This window comes from Phoca vitulina, unplaced genomic scaffold, assembly GCF_004348235.1.
Source record: "Phoca vitulina isolate PV1807 unplaced genomic scaffold, GSC_HSeal_1.0 scaffold16, whole genome shotgun sequence".
In the NCBI taxonomy this organism is placed as follows: Eukaryota; Metazoa; Chordata; class Mammalia; order Carnivora; family Phocidae; genus Phoca; species Phoca vitulina.
The window spans coordinates 8,194,513-8,200,512 of record NW_022589719.1 but is presented as its reverse complement, the minus strand read 5'-3'; the positions used below and the strand labels follow the sequence as shown (position 1 = coordinate 8,200,512).

The window sequence follows — 6,000 nt, the reverse complement described above, 5'->3', positions numbered from 1 at the left end:
TACAGTTATGAGATGTAGAAAAAGGTTGGATTTTTTTTTTTTTTTAAAGATTTTGTTTATTTGGAAAAGTGGGGGGGAGCACAAGCAGGGGGAGGGATGGGGAAGAGAGAGAAACAGACTCTCCACTGAGCATGGAGCCTGATCCCAGGACCCTGAGATCATGACCTGAGCCAAAGGCAGATGCTTAACCGACTGAGCCACCCAGGCACCCTTGAGGTTGGAATGTTTTTAAAAGAAACTATGTTTCAAATTTTGACAGTATTGACTCCTTGCTCTAAAAATAAAGAAATTGGTGCCCTTATACTTCCCTATATCTTGACCTCTTAACCTCATAATTTTGGTGTGTTCTGTTAATTTTACATTTTCAAGACTTAAGCTTGTATTCTGTTCTGTAGCCATAACCATGGTTGTTTACTCTTAGATCTGTATTTACAAAGATACAAGTAAGCTCATCCAAACTTATCACAGTATCCTTCACCAAACTTCTCCCTTACTGATTTTTTTTGTTTGTTTTCCATATCTTGTTTTCCTTTATTTCATCATCAAATAGTTCCCCTTCTCCAAGAATAGCTCATGTGAGCCATATTCCTAGAGAATGCCTGCTGCCTTTGATTTTAGTTCCCAACAGGTTTTAAGATGCTGTTTCTAGGTAGTTTTGAGGCTTATTGAATCTGTAGCTGAATGTCTTTCATCAGTTTTGGAAAATTCTCAGCCATTCTCTCTTCAAATGACTTCTACTCCTTTTTATGTCTTCCTCTTTTCTCCTTTTGGGATTCCAATTACACATGAATTAGACCTTTATTGTAACTCCTGCGCCATTTACATTTTTTGTGTTTTCTATCTTTTGTCTCTCCATGAATTATTCTGGATATTTCCTTCTGAAATATCTTTCAGTTCATGATTTATCTTTAGCTGGGTATAATCTGCTCTTTAATTAATCCACTGAATTCTTAAGTTTGAGAACTACATCTTTCAGTTGTATATTTTCAGTTCTTTTTTATTTCCTTGAGCATATTTATAGCATTTGTCTGCATACCCCATGAATATTTTTATATTATCTGTATTTTTCTCCTTCTTTTAAAAATCATGCCCTGTTGGGGCACCTGGGTGGCTCAGTCGGTTAAGCCTTCGGCTCAGGTCATGATCCCAGGGTCCTGGGATGGAGCTCCATGTTGGGCTCTCTGCTAAGCGGGAGCCTGCTTCTCCCTCTCTCTGCCACTCCCCCTGCTTGTACATTCTCTCTCTTTCACTGTCAAATAATAAATAAAATCTTTAAAAAAATCATGCCTTGTCTCTTCATAACTGGTTATTTTCTGGTTCAGTAATGGACATTAAATATGAAAAATTATAAAAATGATTTGTGTGCAAGAATTTTTTTTTTTTTTTTTGCTTTGGTCAAGTCTAGGGACTAGGATCAATTTAATCCAATTTCAAGGACTAAAATGATTTGAAACTGAGTTTTAGTTCTTTCAAGATCCAATTGGATTCGAGTTCACCTGTACACCCCACAAGATTGTCAACAGTTCTGTTCCCTTTCTCAGCTGCCTCTTCTGGATTTGGCAACTGGCAGTTACAAATTCTGGGTTAAACTCTTTGGGTTTCCTTCTTCTCCCAGATATTTTTCACTGCCTTATTAGCTTTCTAATGTTTTCAAATAGGCATCTTATTTAAAAAACAAAAACATTTTTTTCTAGATTTTCTAATTATTCCTAGTGGGATGGGTGGTCTAAGTTATTGTCTGCCATTACCAAAGCTGAAGTCCTGATTAGTATATACTTTAATTTGATGTCAATTTAAACATCCAGGAAGACTCCAATCTCTGTTGCTTCCACCGTCTGTTATCTTGGCAAGATACCCAACTCTCATCTGCTCCACAGATGATCATGGAGTGATTTCATAGTACTGCCTTCAGACTACCTACACCATGAGAACAAACCACATGAGACATGGTCTGACTTGATGAGACAGAAGAAGAGAATCTAGTGAAGGAATCAGAGTGCGAGAGAAATAAAGCCATAGAAGGAGTGATTTTGGAGAATGCAATGGAAAACAGGTTTTTATGGAAGCATAGATCAATACTGTCAAACACTGCAGAGACAAAGTAAGTCAAGAGGGAGATTAGGATATTGGGTCTGGTAATTAAGAGGTCACCATTGTGCTTACTTCAGCAGCACCTACACTAAAATTCAAATGATACAAACGAGATTACCATGACTCCTGTGCAAGGATGACATGCAAATTTGTGGAATGTTCCATAAAAAAAATTGAAGCCACCAGTAATCATTAAGAGAACAGTTTCTATAGACAGTTATGGATAGGATAAATGAAAGACAGGTGAGGAGTTGGAGGTAGTGTAGACTTTAAGAAGGCAAGTAATAAAAGAAAACAGAATGATGGGTGTGGTATTTTGGTAAAGAAAACAGAGTCAAGGAGAGATTTTAGTCCTTGTTTGCCTTTTTTATTTTTTTAAGATTTTATTTATTTAGGGGCGCCTGGGTGGCTCAGTCGGTTAAGCGTCTGCCTTCGGCTCAGGTCATGATCCCAGGGTGCTGGGATCGAGCCCCGCATCGGGCTCCCTGCTCTGCGGGAAGCCTGCTTCCTCTCCCACTCCCCCTGCTTGTGTTCCCTCTCTCGCTGTGTCTCTCTCTGTCAAATAAACAAATAAAATCTTTAAAAAAAAAAAGATTTTATTTATTTATTTGATAGAGAGAGCACAAGCAGGGGGAGCGGCAGGCAGAGGGAGAGGGAGAAACAGGCTTCCCATTGAGCAGCGAGCCCTACACGGGGGCTTCATCCCGGGACACCCAAGTCCTTGTTTGCTTTTAGCCCAGGGCACTCTTGAGTATGTAGATTGAAGGAAAGATACTAGCAGAGAACAGATTAAAGACTGGAGGGGCAAGCGAAATTAATTGAACTAAGTCCCAGAGAAAATAGAAAAGGAGCAAGGTTAATCTCTCCACTGAGATGTAGGAGTACAAAATAGAGATAAAGGACAAGATTTGTAAATGCCAAAATGAGGATAAGGAGGTGGGAATTACATGGATTCAGTTCTGTAGTATCTGTTTCTACGGTGCTGTAAAAAAGGTCATCAGCTCATTCTAAGTATAAAAAGTTCCCTTATCTTTCACTAGTTATTTTCCCTTTAACATCTGCAACACAAATATTTAGTCCTTCTCATTGGCTTTAAAGTGCAGAAGTAAGAAACTTTTTTTATACTCCTATAGCAATGTTCTATCTCTTATTTCACAAAGTACTCATTTCCTTCCCCTCCCCCCCCCAAAATGTATTTTGAAGAATCTTAATATAAGGACCACATAGGTTGGCTACTTACTGGAATGGAAGTGTAGGAAGACAAATACTTTCTCCAACCTAAATGAAAATCAAGTAACTTTAGCAACTGGTTCTTTTTTTCCCATTTTGTTTTCTTATAAACGGAAACTCAACAAAAGCAATGACTGTGTTTTATATAACTTGTCAATGTATTGCAAACACTGGGGGTATTAAATAAATAATAAATGGGGTAAAGTTTCCAAATAGTGAAGCTGACTATAACCTAGTCACAACTGCTGCTAGTAATGCAGAGGCTGAGCTTAAAATTACCAAGAATAAAGCATACACATCCTTAATCATGATGTTCAGAAATGTTACATTTTGGTAATTACAACTTTCAGTTAACTCATAAATATTTGTTGAGTATTTTCTATTTGCTTCATAGCAACCTGATGAGAAAGTACCAATACTATCCTCATCTTAAAGTGAAATAAATGAGGATTCAAGAGATTAAGAGCATGCTCAAGTTTGTATATTCAACTAATATATGCAGACCTGGAATTCAAACCTGTTTTTCTGAGTCCAAAGCCAATAGCGTAATTTACAATGCCATACAGCCTCCTCCTCAATTTAGCACCTATAAGAGTTGGATAACATTTTTCCTTGAGAAAGAATAAGGAATCATACTATTTGATAGTTTAACAATGCAAATTTTTACCCTGTGCAAGGCAGACAAGTATATTGTCCAAAGCATAAGGATGGAGTTTAATGGACAGAAGCAATTATTCAAGAATGAGAAATGGAGTATGTTCTATCGTTTGATTTCACCTTTGTATTTTAGTGCCTGGGTAATGATATATTTAATAGGGTATAAGCTAATGATAGAAAACTTGTTCAGTATTTAAGGTAAAGAAGAATTGCTTAAGGAAATGTGACATTACCAACGAGGCAAACTTCTGTTTTGCATATCAGAGCATTAAATTTTTTCTTCATTTTATTGTCCAACAATTTTGGTAAACTATATAAGAAAAGAGTGAAGTGGCCAAAGTCTGTGAAGAATTTTAAGGTCCATCTAAATAACAGGCATTACGAACTATCACCATTGCATCTTAAATAATTAATTCTATTGAAATTTTTAATGGTTTGGGAAATTTATGCTACAACCAGACTTACAAAAAATAATTTATATTTAAACTTTCTCTTAGTATTTCTGCAGTTCATGCTGTGTGTTACCAAACATTAGTTGGAAATAGTAGCTATAAACAGATGAAATTTGAGAAAATAATATAAAAATAGTTATGCTTGTTATACAATCCAGCCTCTTTAGAATATGATGCCGATTTTTTACAAACCATGCTTCTTTCAACATGGAGCATATGGCATTGTGGTTCTGAGACAAATATATCTCTGATCAAGATTTCTATCACTAAATTTATATTTATGAGGCACTTCACAAAATTCCCTTTTATTCTTTATTACTTAGCCCTTTCTATTATAGAATGTTGCTTACACACAATCTATTAGATTAATACAGCAATCACAAAAACTCAATAGAAAAGTAGCTTAATTAAAATAATTACACAATTTTGACCATAAGCAATTTTAGTTAATTCTTATCCATTACAAATATTCTAACAGGTAGGGCTCAGTTTGTGAGAGTACATGCTAATATTGCCTCATATTTCTTTTCCTACAGTAAATTTGAAACATAATGCCACCTCAGCTGGCATAAGAAATTCATATATCAATGTGAACAGAGAAACGGAAAGGGAGTTTAAATACAAGAAGAACAAATCAAAAGCTTCTATTTTTAATGTTATCCTTTTACTATATAAGTAAAGCAAGTATGTTTAGGCCAGGGTCCCACTGAGGGGAGCTGTCTTGTCATCTGTTAAACTAAATATTCTATAAACATGTGCAAATGGCCCTAAATAAATCTAAAATACAGTTTTAAAAAAATTAAATAAAAAGAATATCCAATAAAGGATTAATGCCCCAAATATATAAAGAAGTTACATAATTCCACACCAAAACAAACAAATAATCCAATTAGGAAATGGGCAGAGAACCTGAATACACCCTTTTCCAAAGAAGATATACAGATGGCCAGACACATGAAAAAATGCTCAACATCATCAATCATTAGGGAAATGGAAATCAAAATCACAATGAGATACTACCTTACACCTGTCAGAATGTCTAGTATCAAAAAGACCAGGAATAACAAGTGTTGGCTAGGATGTGGAGAAAAGGAAACCCTCATGCACTGTTGGTGGGAATGTAAATTGGTCTAAAAACAGTATGGAGTTTCCTCAAAAAATTAAAATAGAAATGTCACACAACTCAGTAATTCTACCACTGTATATTTACCCCCTCAAAATGAAAACACTAACTCAAAAAGATATATGCATCCCTATGTTTATTGCAGCATTATTTACAGTAGCTAAGTTATGGAAGCAACTCAAGTGTCCATCAACAGATGAATGGATAAAGAAGATGTGGTATATGCATACAATGGAATATTACTCAGCCATAAGAATAAAATCTCACCACTTGTGACAATATGGCTGGAACTAGAGGTATTATGCTAAGTGAAATAACTCAGACAAAGACAAATAACACATAATTTCACTTTTATGTAGGATCTAAAAAACAAAACAAAAAAACCAAACAACCAAGAACAAAACAAAACAAAAACCAACCCAGAAACAAAATCATAAATACAGAGAA

The 6,000-nt window shown here is 35.5% G+C and overlaps 1 protein-coding gene and 1 non-coding gene across 2 annotated transcripts in view; one reads left to right on the top strand and one right to left on the bottom strand.

Annotated features, from left to right (window-relative positions):
• The window catches only part of METTL15 (methyltransferase like 15), a 219,929-nt gene that overhangs the window by 19,171 nt on the left and 194,758 nt on the right, over positions 1 to 6,000 (bottom strand). The gene's annotated exons all lie outside the window — the stretch shown is intronic.
• Positions 2,156 to 2,262, top strand: LOC116638968. The gene has a single exon (XR_004300736.1). It is a non-coding gene; the product is annotated as a U6 spliceosomal RNA (small nuclear RNA).